A 15,372-nucleotide genomic window follows, 5' to 3' on the forward strand; every position below is an offset into this window, starting at 1 on the left:
ATGGTTGCCGTACGCGCGTACTCGAGGTTATCCATGCTTGAGCTCGAGGGGCAGCACCGCTTCTGCCATGTAGAAAAGGGCGAAAGGAGTTTCACCCGTTGCCCAGCTAGGTGTGGTCCTGATTGACCACAGCACGGGCTGGAGTTCTTCGACCCAGTGCTTCTCGTGGCCTTTGAGCTTGTCAAAGGTTCTCGTCTTGAGCCCCCGCAGCACCTCTGCTTTGGCTCGCTCGCGAACGGCCATGAGGATGGAATGACTTGCAGGGCCTGCGCCGGCTGGCTGCTATTCTTCGCATGGAAATTGACACGTCTCACACGTCTTGACCAGTTGCTCGGCATCGACTAGCGCCATAGGCCAGTAGAAGCCGTGCCAGAAAGCCTTGCCAGCCAGAGCCCGAGAGGCCACATGGTGGGAAGATGTGCCTCGGTGTATCTCTTCCAGGAGTGCGCGCCCTTCGTCTTGTGGCACGCAGAGGAGCTTCACTCCATTTGCACGCCTCCGGTAGAGGTCCCCGTCCACCAGGACGTGGCTTGTCGGGCTATGCGCTCCGCGGCAGCGTCATCTTCCGGGAGGAGTTCCCCCTTCAGGTAGCGGGCGATATCCACCGCCCAAGGAGGGGTTTCCCTGCTCATGCATGCCGCTACATCAGCGGCATGGACCTCCGCTGTTGCGAGGTTACCTTCCCCGGTAGCCGGCTTGGGGGCAACCGAAGGCGCAGTCTGCCTGTGCCAGAACACCCCCGAGGGAACCTGCCGGCGCTCTGCTGCCAACTTGGACAGCTCGTCAGCCGCGAAGTTATCCCTGCGCTTGACGTGCTCGAACTGCAGGCCCCTGAACTTGCATTCCAGCTTGCGGACCACATCCACGTACGCTGCCATCAGCGGGCAGTCGTAGTCCTTGTTAACCTGGTTGATCACAAGTTGGGAATCCCCGCGAACAACCAGGCACTTGATATCGAGGCGATCCCCGCCCGCAACCCGGCGAGCAACCCTTCGTACTCGGCCGTGTTGTTGGTGGAGTTGGCGAAGTCGAGCTCGATGGTGAACTTCAGCTGGTCTCCTATGGATGACTTGATGACAACCCCAGCGCCAGCTCCCTGTAGGCTGAACGCGCCGTTGAAGTACAGGATCCAGTGGCCTTCGTCCAGCTTGCTGGGCAAGCTGGTCACCGGCACTTCCTCCTCTATGCCCGTCGAAGTCCACTCTGCAACGAAATCGGCCAGAGCCGCACACTTGATGCTCTTAGTGTTGGTGAAGTGCAGGTCGAACTCCGACAACTCCATCCTCCATTTGGCCAACCTTTCGGTGCCTTCACGGTTGGTGAGGGCCTGCTCGAGGCAGAATCCTGACACCACCGTGACACGGTGCGCCTGGAAGTAGTGGCGCGGATTGCGTGATGCAAGCAGAATCCCAGCAAGAGTTTCTGCACTTGCGGGTACTGCATGCGGGCATCGCGTAACACCGTGCTGACGAAGTACACGGGGTGCTGCACGAGCTGTTTGCGCGGTATTGACGCCGCCGGTTCCACGGCGGTCCTCAGGTCCGAGGCGGTTGCCGGGGCTAGCTCAGCCCCCTGCCACGCAACCTCTGCCCCCGGGGGGTCTTCTTCCCTCTCGGCAACTAGGACCGAGCTGACCACTTGGTCAGTCGCCGCTAGGTAGAGTAGCAGCGGCTCACCCGACTTGGGAGCGACGAGGATCGGCGGTGACTTCAAGTACCGCTTGAGATCCTGGAACGTCGCCTCAGCCTCGCGGGTCCAGTCAATTGGGCCCTTCTTCTTCATTACCCTAAAGAAAGGCAGAGTGCGTTCGCCCAACCTCGAGATGAAGCGTCCCAGCGCGGCTACGCAGCCGTTGAGGCGCTGTACGTCCTTCACCCTGCGGGGAGCCTCCATTTTCTCGATAGCTTCTATCTTCTTTGGGGTGGCTTGAATCCCCCTGTGCGAAACCAAGAAGCCCAAAATCTGCCCCGAGTCTAAACCAAAGGTGCATTTCTCAGGGTTCAACTTGAGCTTGATCCTGCGGAGGTTATCAAACGTTTCCCGCAGGTCATCAATCAGCGAGTCCCCGCGCTTCGATTTGATGACGATATCATCCATGTAGGCCTCAATGTCTCGGCCTAGCTGGGATCCCAAACACTCACGCAATGCACGCTGGAATGTAGCCGGAAAAGCCATCAAAAAACCGGGGTGATGAACGCCATTTTTTCTTCGTCTTCGACTGCCATCTTAATTTGATGGTAGCCGGAAAAAGCATCAAAAAACACAGCAAATCACAACCGGCAGTGGAATCTACTATTTGGTCAATGCGACGTACAGGGAAAGGATCTTTAGGACACACACGATTAAGATCGGTAAAATCCACACACATGCGAAGTTTATCCTCCCCCTTGGGTACTACTACAGTGTCGTCGCTCGCTGCTCCGACACCGGGGGCGTGCGGCCACGTCCCCCTTTTAGGTTCGGTAGGGGCGTATGGGGCGGAGACTCGGTGATCGCCGGCACGGCCGATGAGGCCCTACGGGGCTGGTGAGACTAAGTGCTAAGGGTACGCGCTAGTCTAAGAACAGATGCACACACATAGTTTACCCAGGTTTGGGCCACCCGGAGGTGTAAAACCCTACGTCCTGCCTGTCTGAGCTGATATTGATTACGGATCAAATGTTACAGGTTGCCAGGCAATTTCTCGGGCTTTCTCTCAGTGGCTAGGCACTCCTCACCGCTCTCTGCTGGCTGCCTACTGGAACGACTAAGCATCTATCGAGCGAGCTTCGTTCGAACCCTAACTGAAAACAATGACTAACCCCTTTGACCGTTGGCATGGGTCCTCCTTTTATACACAAGGGGATGCCACATGTGCCACGGTGCACGAGCTACAAGTGTCCAACGGGGAGGCATGTAACTCTCCCCGGTGAGCTGGTGGCGTGCATGGGTGCCACCTCCGCTGCTAGGAGCCTAAGACCCTAGGGTAGGATTAGACAACCACTGTTCCTTGGATCGGACGGGTAACTACCCGTCGGTCGGCTCGCTTACTGAGCCGTGTGCCTTACTCCTTGCCTCGGTGGGACCGCGCATCCCACGCCTGACACGCGCCCGCGCGGCGCTGTCCACTGGGCCCCACAACCCGAGGCGGGGGCACGCGCCCGGGAACCCCCAGTCCCAGCAAGTCGACCCCGGGAAGCACCCGGACCCAACGCACCCGGGAACCCCCTCCCGGAAGCGGCTTCCCGGGAGGTGCCCAAGCGGGACTATTCCCCGAAGCCCCGCTAGCCCCTTTCGGGCTGGTAGCTTGCCGGGGAGCTCATAGACGCTCCCCGGGATGAGACCTTCCCAGGACCCGGGAAAGGGGCCCGCGCGTCGTGCAGCGGTTGTACCCCGGGTGCCACTGGTGCGACAGTAGCCCCCAGGCGTGGGCCGGAATCACCTGCTCCCGGAAGGGCCTCCCACTAGTCGGTTGCCGGGTTACGCCCTTAACCGACGCGTGGGCCCCGATCAGTCGCGGGCCCGCGTCCCTTTGCTGCCCTGTGTACGGCGCCGTTACAAGCGGAGCAGTGGACGCGCGATCTCCGCCCTAACTCCCCCCTTAATTAGGGTAGTTAAGGCCACTCCGCACATTACTCCCAGTGATTAAGAGTTATCCCCGCGCACCCGTAGGGTACGGAACCGGCCGTTACCAAACGGCCGGCCGTCATAAAGCCTCTACTGTAGCCAGAAGGGGAACAACACTTTGTCCTTTCGCCTCCATCCTCTTCCGCATCTCGTATCCCTGCGCTCCTGCCAGCTTCCGCCCTCACTTTTCATGGCGCCCCCCAACACCAAGAAGGGGAAGGAGGTCCAAACCTCGAAGAAGCCCGCGACAAGCAAGACCGAGGCGGCAATCAAAGCGGCCACCGCCAAGGACCAGAAGAGGCGGGAGATGCGCGCCACAGTCGCCTTCTTCCGCCCCGGCTATAACGGCGAGGCGCTGGGGAAGCTCCGGCTCACCGTCGCCTCCAGCTTTAACGAGCACGGGGAGACGCAGATCTTCTCGGCGGGCGTCGAGCACCAGGACAACGATTTCCGGGTGTTCGCGCTCTTCCTCCTCTGCGGCATGGTGCCGCCCTTCTCTCTGTTCCTCCATGCACTGATGGAATCTTATCAGTTGCGGGTGGCGCAGCTCCACCCCACCTCGCTCTTCCTCCTCGCCACCTTCCAGTTCCTCTGCGAGGCGTTCGTGGGGCTGATGCCGTCAGTGGGGCTCTTCCGCCACTACTTCTACCCGCGCATCGACAACGCGAAGGCGATGTCGTCAGGGGTGGTCTTCCGCGCCCACGACCTGATGAAGTCCGAGTTCATCGTCCGGTCGGGGAAGAAGATTGAAAAAGAGTGGCGGGGCGACTGGTGCTGGGTCCGGGTGGAGGACCCCCAGGAGTTCATCCAGTGGCCGACGGAGTTGCCGGTACCCCAGAACGGCTGGCAGGACAGGTACCACCGCGACGCCGACGTCCTCCCCATCGTGGAGAAGATTAAGGCGCTGCGGCTAGCGGGGCTCACCGATGTCGACGTGGCGCGCCCCTTCGTCCATCGGCGCATCGCCCCGCTGCAGCTACGCTCCCGGCCCGCGTGGATGTACACGGGTTCCGGGGACAGGACACGCCTCTAGGCGGACGGCATGGATTTGGAGTCCCTCAGGACATGGGTGAGGGGGATCTCCGGCGAGATCTTCCAATCAACGGAGTTCCCACCTTTGGATCTTCCAATCCGGCATCAAGGTGCTCAGTGACATCGTCGGCGCCTTCCCGCCCTGCAACGAGTGGGGGCTGATGGACGACACCCCCACCCGGGTGCTGTACGCTCCGCCACAAGCATCCCGCGGGAAGCAGGTGCTCGAGGAGAGTGAGGGCAGGTCCGAGCCCAGCTGGCCCTCCCTCCGGTCGCTGGACGACGAGGCGAGCCAGGTGGCCGCATCCCCGGAAGTCGTCGCCGTGGAGGACGTCGACGAGGAAAGCCGCGACAGCGTGCCCTTCATCGTGAGAAGATCGAGGGCATTCGCAGCGTCCGCAGCCCTCTCCTCAACGGCAACGTCCGCCCCAGCAGCGGCCACCAACCTGGCGGCGGCGGCAGCTTCCGAGGCGCCCGTCGGTACCTCGACGGCACGCGCGGCAACAAGGCCCGCGTGGGCCTCGGCGGCGGCCCCTGCCTTGCCGGCGGCCACCAGCACGGCGGCGGGACCCGGTCCCAGGGTGCCCGTCGGTACCCCGGCAGCGCCAGCGCCTGCGGGGGTCACCGGCACCCCGACGACGACCTTCACCCCGGGAGCAGGGGCCTCCGCGAGTTTGGCTCCCGGCGTCGGGGTGGCATCGCCGTCGACACATGGAGCTCTATGAGTCACGACGACTCCGCGGGCGCCCACGGCGCCGCCCGGGGGGGCTCTTCCGGGGCTTCGCGCTCCGGCGCAACCCCCCGAAGTCCTCCTCGCCGGCGGGTGCCAGCAAGAGGGCGAGGAGCGATTCCCCGCCCGGCATGCCAAGCAAGAGGACGCGCGCCGACGCCGGCGGCGCTGCTGATCCCCCTGCCATGGGGTCAGCCGCGGCACGGGCGTGTCCCTTGGCGACCCAGCCCCATCGGAGGCAGGGCCGGCACCAGATATGTCTTCGTTAATTCTCTGCAACTGCAACTCCTGTTAGCCAAACTCACGAACATACCTTGTCTTTCGGTACTGAGCGGTAGCTCGCCCACGGCAAGCCTCTTGGACGCTCCCGCAGGCGCAGACGAGGTAGGGGAGGCTGCCCCGGCAAGCCCGACGGCCGCACCTGGTAACCACCCCGGTCGCCCTTGTTCGCCTTCGATAGCTCTAGCCATCGCCGATCCTCATGTTTCTCATTGCTGCAGGCACAGGTGCGCCCCTGCCAGGAATGGGCGCACCCGTGGTCGACCCTGACTCGGTCGTCGAGGCCGCGGGGCGGAGGTGGAGTCGGAAACGGCTCTCACGTCCGGTCCCGCTGCGACGGACACAGCGGCCGCTGAGGACACCGCTGCCGCCGTGACGGCACCTGGCGACGCGCCCGAAGCCGCGAACGTGGCCGGCACGGGCTCACCTGTCGTGCAACAGGGGGCAACCCCCGCCGGAGGCAGGGAGCCTTCTCCAACCCCGGGGTCCCTGAGCGCAGGCGCGGGGGAAGTTGCCGGGGAAGGACGGCAAGACCCCCGGGAGCAAGTTGGCGACCCCGCGCCTAGCCCCACTTCGGCAGCAGGGGCTTCATCATCCTCGGGGGCTCTCCCCGGCACCGACCTCGGCACCCTTGCCGGGGTCGCTTGGAACCCCCTTACCTGGGATCCGAGCGTCTTTGAGCGGGAGCACCGGTTCCTGGACGCCGTCCGGGACCAGCAATTTACCTTCGTCACCTCCTACAACGAGGTGAGGGAGCGCCACACCGCCGCAAAGAATCAACTCGGCGAGGTGCGGGAGGCCGTGGAGAGAGAGCGGCGTGAACTCTCCTGGTTGCGCGAGGAGGGGCGCCTCGCTGAAGAGGAGGCGCGGCTGGCCCGGCAAGCCCTGGAGGCCGCTCGGGAGCCGGTAGTCCCGGAGACCGAGCTCTGTCGGCAACTGGAGGTCCAGCGCGTGGAGCTCCAAGGAAGGCTCGACACGATGACGGTAACTCTTGAAACGGCCCGGAAGGAGCATGCCGAGGTGCTCGCGACGGCCCAGACGCGGCTGGACGAGAAGAGCGAGCTGATCGCCAATTACCGCGGCGAAATCCAAGGCCTCCACGTCCTACTGGAGGTGCAGGTCAAGGCTGCCGAGGATGCGGCGAGAGCGGCGGCTCGGCACGAGGCCTAGCTCAACTCCGCCAAAGACAAAGCGGCCGGGCTTGAGGACGAGTTGGCCGCCGTCCGGGAAGAGCTCGCCAAGGTCGGCGAGGACAACGCGACCAAGGCCGCAGAGCTTGCGAGGCTGGAGGGCCGCGTCAGCAAGGCCAAGAAGGCCGCGAAAGATGCCCGACTCCATCACGGCACACTGATCGGGCAGCGGCAGCTCGAGACGGAGAAGCTGACGAAGATCGCCTAATCGCTGCACGACCTGCTGCCCAAGTACGAGCTGCAGGCAGTGGAGGTGGACAGCACAGACGTCACGACGCTGATCCCCTTCTTCTCCGACTTGGTGGGGAAGCTCGGGGCGCTCAATGTCCGGATCGCCAGGTATGGCGCCAACGAAGTCGCCAACTGCGCTCGGGAGGTCGCCGGGACAATCCTCCTGTGGATTCATCTTCGGGACCCGGAGTTCCCCTTCGAGTCCCTGCTAGACGCTTGGTCCGACAGCGAGGACGAGCCCACGCACACCCAAGCAATGCGCGAGTTCGTCGACGAGGTCGTCGAGCGGATGCAGATGAAGCCGGAGCCTGATCTCCCTGCCGACCCCCCGGCCGAAGACGGCGACAACTAGTTGCCACAGCCCCCAGCCGTGCTCGTTGCTTTCACTGCATCTTCTTTTGTTTGATTTCCCTGCAAGTATGGCGCTTAGCGCCGGTTGAACAATCACCTTTGGATTAGTCCCTGTAATCATTCGACACTTAGTCAATCAAGCTTGTTAATTTGCTCAATTTTTTGTCCCTTATTCCCGAGGCTGCCTCGCGGGATGGTTCCCTTAGCCTTTGCGTGTTACGCCTTGTGTTGCCAAGGACTCGCACGCCCCACCCTTGACCAGACCAGGGACCCGGGATGGACCCGTGGTGCCGACCTGGGGCCAAGCAGTAGGCGGCGAGCCACTCCGCTTGCGGGGTAACTATTCCAAGCCGTGTCCTCCCGGGACGGACCCGGGAGCCACACGGGGAGCGCACTCCCCCCGCAAGCATCCTCCTCACACCCCGGCCGCGCGCCGGTTCTGGGACCACACTTGGCGAAGCAGCGTTAATTCTTAGTTAAGTAAACTTTTTTGACAAGTCTGTTATTCCTGATGCTGTCTAGCGGGGTGGCCCCTTTTAGCCTTTGCGCATTTTGCCTTGTGTTGTAGGGGACTCGCGCGCGCCTCACCTTGACCGGACCAGGGACCCAGGACGGACCCGTGGCGCCGACCTGGGGCCAAGCGGTAGCGGGGAGCCACTCCACTTGCGGGGTAACTAGTCCAAGCCATGCCCCTCCAGGACGGACCCGCGAAGCCACACGGGAAGCGCACTCCCCCCGCAAGCGTCCCTTTGAACACTCCGGCTATGCGCGGGATCTGGGGCCGCACCCAGGTAGACAGTCCTCAGTTTCGTTCAGCTCTTGCGGAGGTGTCCTATGGAGGGGGGCGGCAAGGGCACTGTGGCAATGCACCCCGTCAGCGCCGGACGCTGAGGGGATGCACCACCACAGTGCCTCTGCGGCGACCCTCGCCCAGGAGCCGCCCCCTTGAGGAAGCGCGGCAGGGGCACAACGGCAGTGCACCCGTCGGCGCAGGACGCCGATGGCATGCACTACCATCGTGCCTCTGTGGCGTCCCTCGGGGCGGGCTTGATGGGGTGATGCAGCAGGGGCGCGATGGCAATGCACCCGCCCGCGCTAGGCACCGGCGGGAAGCACCACCTCCGCACCTCAGTGGCACCACCCGCCTTAACGGCCCTGAACCCGGCTTCGCTCTGAGCCGTTCCATGGTTGGGGCGCCTTTCATAGGTGCGGGAGGAGGGTTTGCCACCGCGCGTGACGGACCCGCACAGCACCGTGGCGCCCTTCCCTCGAACGCGGCGCAGTTTCCGCCGCCCTGCTTACCAGGCAACCGTGGCAAACGTGGCGGCAACCTGTCACCTCAGAAGCCTCGGAGTGCGGTGAGCCCCTTGTGTTGCGGTCCTCTCGCACCACAAGGCACTGGTATATGCTGCGGCCCGTGGGCAGCTCACAGGCGCCACAGTGTACAAGATTCCACTCTTCCCTGCAGGTTAGACTCTTACCAGGCCCGAGGTGCTGCAAACTTTTTCGAAACTTACGAAAACAAGCAACACAGACAAATCCCTCCTGCTTCCCAGCCCCCGGGCACAAAGGGGTCGATGCCAAACTTGGATGTGAGCATTTCCTTTCCCAGGCGCAGCGACTGCGCGGGAGGCCGAGCAACTGCATGCCCAGGGATGCACGTTGCGGGAAGCCTGCCAACGGCATGTCCAGCGATGCACGTTGCGGGAAGCCCGGCAACGGCATGACCCGTGCCGGAATGATCCGGCAACGGATTTACGTTTCGAGGCCACAACGGCCCCCTGCTCACAACCAAGTATGGAAAGACACCTTTGTGCACTTAAAGCAGGAAACAGAAGAAAAAACACGCGAATAAATAGGGCGAACTCAAAGCTCAGGGGCGAAACACTTATCTTTATTCACAATTAACTAGCGGTTTACACGCGGGAGCTGCCCGGTTACACTAGTTCGAGAGGTATGCATCGGAGGCATCACCTGAGGGTCGGGCTCCGCCGCTTCACGGGTAGAACTTGCGCAAGTGCTCAATATTCCAGCTATTGGGCACTGGCAAGCCGTCTTCGGTTTCCAGGCGGACAGCCCCCGGCCTGGTCACCTGCACTACCCGGAAGGGCCCTCTCATTTCGGAGTCAACTTGTTCCCAGTCTTCATTCCTTGTATCCGGCGCAGGACAAGGTCTCCGTTCTTGAGCCCCTGGGGACGAACTCGTCTGTCGTGATAACGACGAAGTCCCTGCTGGTAGCGCGCGGCTCGCACAGCAGCCCAGCATCGAAGTTCTTCGATGAAGTTTAGATCGTCGACCCTTTGCTCGTGTTGGCTGGTGTCGTCGTACGCGCGTACTCCGGGAGATCCGTACTTGAGCTCGAGGGGCAGCACCGCTTTTGCCCCGTAGTCAAGGGCGAAAGGAGTTTCGCCCGTTGCCCGACTAGGTGTGGTCTGGATGGACCACAACACGGGCTGGAGTTCTTCGATCCAGTGCTTCCCGTGGCCTTTGAGCTTGTCAAAGGTTCTCGTCTTGAACCCCCGCAGCCCTTCTGCGTTGGCTCGCTCCGCCTATCCGTTAATCCTCGGGTGAGCAACGGACGCGAAGCGTAGCTTAGTGCCCACGTCTTCGCAGTAGGCTTGAAACGCCGCGCTCGTGAATTGCATGCCGTTGTCAGTGATGATGCTGTTAGGAACACCAAACCGGCACACAATGCCCTTGAAGAAATTGATGGCCGCCTGGGCGGTCACCTTCCGCACTGGTTCCACCTCCACCCACTTGGAGAACTTGTCGATGGCCACGAACGTAACCACCAACCGCCCTTGGTAGCTTGCCGACGATGTCCAGCCCCAGACCGCGAACGGCCATGAGGACGGGACGGCATGCAGGGCCTGGGCTGGTTGGTTGCTCTTCTTTGAGTGGAACTGGCACGCTTCGCATGTCCTCACCAGCCGCTCTGCGTCAGCCAGGGCCGTGGGCCAGTAGAAGCCATGCCGGAACGCCTTGCCGGCTAGAGCCCGCGAGGCCACATGGTGTGAACATGTGCCTCAATGTATGTCTTCCAACAGTGCGCACCCTTTTTCCTGCGGCACGCATATGAGTTTGACACCGTCCGCACACCTGCCGTAGATGTTACCCCAGTGTACATCTTGGCTTGCCGCGCTACACGCTCCGCGGCAAAGTCATCCTCCGGGAGAGCCTCCCCTTTCAAATAGTGGGCGATTTCTTCCGCCCAGGGGGGAATCTCCCTGCCAACGCATGCCGCCGTATCAGCGGCATGGACCCCCGCTGCTGCGGGGGTTCCTTCGGTTGCCGGAGGGGCGTCCCCGGCAGCTGGCTTGGGGGCGACTGAAGGAGCCACTTGCTTCTGACAAAACACCCCCGCCGGTGGCTTCCGGCGCTCTGCTGCCATCTTGGCCAGCTCGTCAGCAGCGAAGTTATCCTTCCGCTTGACGTGCTCGAAGCGCAAACCTTTGAACTTTCTTTCCAGCTTGCGGACCTCCTCCACGTACGGCGCCATTTGAGGGCAATCGTAGTCCTTGTTCACCTGGTTGATCACGAGCTGGGAATCGCCGCGAACAACGAGGCGCTTAATGTTGAGGCCAACCGCTGCCCGCAACCCGGCAAGCCGGCCCTCGTACTCCACCGTGTTGTTGGTGGAATTAGCGAAGTCGAGTTGAACAGCGAACCTCAACTGGTCCCCTGTTGGTGACTCGATGACAACCCCGGCCCCCGGTCCCTGAAGACTGAACGCACCGTCGAAGTAGAGGACCCAGTGGTCCTCATCCAACTTGCCGGGAAGGCTGGTCTCCGGCTCACTTTCTTCTACGCCCGTGGACGTCCATTCCGCGACGAAGTCTGCCAGGGCCGTGCTCTTAATGCTTTTGGAGTTGGCGAAGCGGAGGTCGAACTCCGACAGCTCCATCCTCCATTCGGCCACCCTCCCGGTGGCTTCACGGTTGGTGAGGGCTCGCTCGAGGCAGAACCCGGACACCACCGTGACGCGCTGCGCCTGGAAGTAGTGGCGCAGCTTGCGGGACGCAAGGAGAATCCCCTGAAGGAGCTTCTGTACTTGCGGGTACCTTGTCCGCGCGTCGCGCAGCACCGTACTAACGAAGTACACCGGGCGCTGCACCAACCGCTTCCGCGGTGCCAATGTTGTCGACTCGGGGGCGGTCCCTGGGTCTGAGGCGGTTGCCGGAGGCCGCTCAGCCCCCTGCCCCGCCGCCCCAGTCCCCGAGACGTCTTCCTCCCTCTTGGCAATCAGCACTGAGCTGACCACCTGGTCAGTCGCCGCTAGGTAGAGTAGCCGCGGCTCGCCCGGCTTGGGGGCGACGAGGATGGGCGGCGACCTCAAGTACTGCTTGAGTTCTTGGAACGCCGCCTCGGCCTCAGGAGTCCAGTCGACTGGACCCTTCTTCTTCATTACCCGGAAGAAAGGCAAGGCACGCTCGCCCAGGCTGGAGATGAAACGTCCTAGCGCGACAACACAGCCGTTGAGGCGTTGGACATCTTTCACCTTGCGGGGGGCCTCCATCTTCTCGATGGCTTCTATTTTGGTCAGGTTGGCCTGTATCCCCCGGTGTGAGACCAAGAAACCCAGAAGATGCCCGGAGTTGACACCGAAGGTGCACTTATCAGGGTTCAGCTTGAGATTGATCCTGCGGAGGTTGTCGAACGTCTCCCGCAGATCATCAACCAGCGAGTCCCTATGCTTTGATTTGATGACGATGTCGTCCTAGTAGGCCTCCGCGTTGCGGCCTAGCTGGGGCCCCAAACATTCGCGCAGGGCGCGCTGGAATGTGGAGCCCGCATTCTTCAACCCAAAAGGCATGCATGTATAGCAATAGCAGCCAACCGGGGTGATAAACGCTGTCTTTTCCTCATCCTCGACCGCCATCTTGATTTGATGGTAGCCGGAGAAAGCATCCAGAAAACTCAGCAAATCACAACCAGCGGTAAAATCAACTATCTGGTCGATACGGGGCACAGGGAAGGGATCCTTGGGGCATGCACGATTAAGATCGGTGAAATCTACGCACATGCGAAGCTTATTCCCTGCTTTAGGCACTAATACCGGGTTAGCCAGCCAAGTGGGGTACAAAACTTCCCTGATTGCCCCAGCAGCCGTAAGCTTGCCCACCTCCTGCTTGATGAAATCTTTCCGCTCTTGTGCTTGCCGCCGGATCTTCTGCTTGACGGGGTGCGCATCCGGGCGCACCGCGAGCTGATGCTCAATCACCTCCCTGGGGACTCCAAGAAGGTCCGACAGTTGCCAGGCGAACACGTCGGCGTTCTCCCGGAGGAAGGTGATGAGGGCGCTTTCCTATTCGGCGGCCAGATTCGCACCGACGGTAACGGTGCGCTCCTTGTCGCCGGCTTGGAGGGGCAGCTTCTTCACTTTTGCGGCCTCCTCCCGGAGCCCCTGCCCCTTGCCGGGGCGCGAGCTCGAGCCTGCGCCACCCCCGGCAAGCCCTTGCAGGGTGGCGCGGGCCTTCTTCGTTGCCGGGGCATCACCCGGCAAGCCGTTGTCCTCGACAACATCCTTGTCGCCGGCGTCAGCTGCAGCAGCGGCCCGGACGACCTCGCCAACGCACCAAGCCGCGTCTTTGAGGTCGCACTGATGGAGAGGACCCCATAGACGGACGGCATCTTCATCACGCCATAGGCGCAATGCGTAGCCGCCATAAACTTGATCAGCGCTGGCCGACCAAGGATCCCGTTGTAGGGCAACGGGGTATGCGCCACGTCGAACACTATGTGCTCGGTCCAAAACGCTTCCCGAGACCCGAAGGTGACCGGCAGCGTGATGCGTCCCAGCGGGCGCACGATCCCGGGGTTCACCCCCCGGAACGGTTCGGTGGGCTGCAGCTGCTCCATCGGCAGCTGGAGCTTTTCCACCAGCCTGGCGGACAGGAGGTTAAGCCCCGCTCCGTTGTCCACCAGCACCTTGGTCACCGTCATATTGCTAATGATCGGTGAGACGACGAAGGTTATTACCCCGGAACCCACCTGTCGCACCGGGTGATCATCGGCGCCGAAGGTGATTAGCACGTGCGACCACCTCAGCGGCTCTTGCGGCTCTGCATCCGGCAACAGCGCACACACGTCGTGGGTGAGGCGCTTCACCGCGGCGTGGGACGGGAGAGCGTAAGCTCCCCCCATGAATGCAGGCGACGCCACGAGGCTCCTGGAAGCCCGGTTCGTCGCCGCCCGTATACTCGGACTGGCGCTGCTCCTCAGCGCGCGCCCTGTCGCGTCCCCGAGGAGGGCGTTCCCGCCTAGCGAGTGGCTGCCCGCGCCCCCCTTGGGGTTCACCCCTGCCGGTACCACCACCGGCCGGCCTCGGACCCGCTCTGGGGTCGTTCTGGCAATCTTGGGAGAGATGCCCGATGTCGCCACAATTGAAACAGGCGCCGGCGGCGCAGCGCTCCTCGTGGCGCTGCTCCCGCCGCTACTTGATCCCTTGCAGAACGCGGCAACTCTGCGCGTCATGGGGGGAGTTGCTGTGGATGGGGAAGCGGGGCGCGTCGCCCTACTTCCCGCCAGACTCTCCTCCCGGCGAGGCCTTCTTCGCGGGCCTCGCGGTAGGAGCCCCCGAGTCCGCAGCGAGGACTTGCTTCCCGCTGCGCTTGCGGTAACCCTTCTTCTGCGAGCCCTCGCCAGGGCGCTAGGCGCCCTTCCTCGCCATGGCGCATTTGTGCGCCAGGGCGTACAAGTCCTGCGTCGTCCGGATCCAATGCGTGCTCAGCTTCTCGCGCATCTTGGGATCGCGGACGTTGATGGCGAAAGTGTTGATAATGGCGGCTGCCTCCGCCTCCGGGATGGAATAGGAGAGGTTGGAGAAGCGGTTGACGAAGGCCCGCAACGTCTCTCCCGGTTTTTCGCACGATAGTGTGCAGCTCCGCCATGGTTCCCGGGCGCTTATAGCCGCCCTGGAACGCGCTCACGAACTGCTCGCGCAGGTCTGCCCAAGTGGCGACGGACCCGGCGGGCAGGTTGAGCAACCAGGTTCGCGCTGATCCCTTCAGGACCATCGGGAACCAGTTCGCTCTGACCTTGTCGTCGGCGCCAATGGCATGCATGCCAACGTGTAGGTCAGGAGAAAATCCTTGGGTTAGCGGTCCCGTCGTACGTACCAAGCGCAAGCGCTCGGAACTTACGAGGCCACGCCACCCGCCGCAGCTCGCGCGTGAACGCGGTGCAGCCATCCTCGGGGCCCAGGGGAGCGTCTTCCTGCTCCTGTGGGCGCGGGCACTCCACCTCGCGCCTGCGCCGGCGCTCCAAGCGCGGGCGCAGATCCTCCTGCGGGCAGGCATTCAAGATGCCATGCGCATCGCCCCCCGGAACGGTGGGCGATGAGTTCGAGGACACCTCCGGGCCCCTGTCTCCCTGGCCTCGCTGAGGAGGGGGAGGGTTCTCCCCCTGTCGTGAGGCGGGTGGCGTGTCTCCGCGCTCCAGGTTCTGCCCGTGGCCGGAGCCTACCGGGGCGCCCTCGCCTTGCGGCTACTGGGCAGCCAGGGCGAGAAGTGCTTCCAGCTCCTCGCCCCACGTCTCGTGCGCCGGCATGCCCTGCTACGGCTTGTCCCGCACCATGACGCGCGCGGCGATGATGACTTCAGCCGGGGTCCGGACGGGGGGCAGCCGGTTTCCTGAATGGCTGCTTCCCGCCCTGGCCCCGGACGCCTCCGGGTGTGCAAGGTGTGAACCCCCAGGGGGGACGCGGCGTGCTCCTGGTGCCGCTGCCGCGGGGCGTCCTCGGGCCGCGACTCAACCCATTGGGCTGGCCTGGGCGATGCCGTGCGTACTCGCCCGACTGCCCCCGGCATTGGGGGCAGCCGGTCCCCTCGGCCGATTGTCGATCGACGGTCGAGGAGGCAGCGGAGGCAGCTGCCTTTGCTGCATCCTTGAGGGCTCGGGGTTCTCTTGAGCCCCCGACTCGGGTCGCACGTTGTGCGACCGCGTGTGCACTG

This window comes from Brachypodium distachyon, chromosome 2 (genome assembly GCF_000005505.3).
Source record: "Brachypodium distachyon strain Bd21 chromosome 2, Brachypodium_distachyon_v3.0, whole genome shotgun sequence".
NCBI classification, from domain to species: Eukaryota; Viridiplantae; Streptophyta; class Magnoliopsida; order Poales; family Poaceae; genus Brachypodium; species Brachypodium distachyon.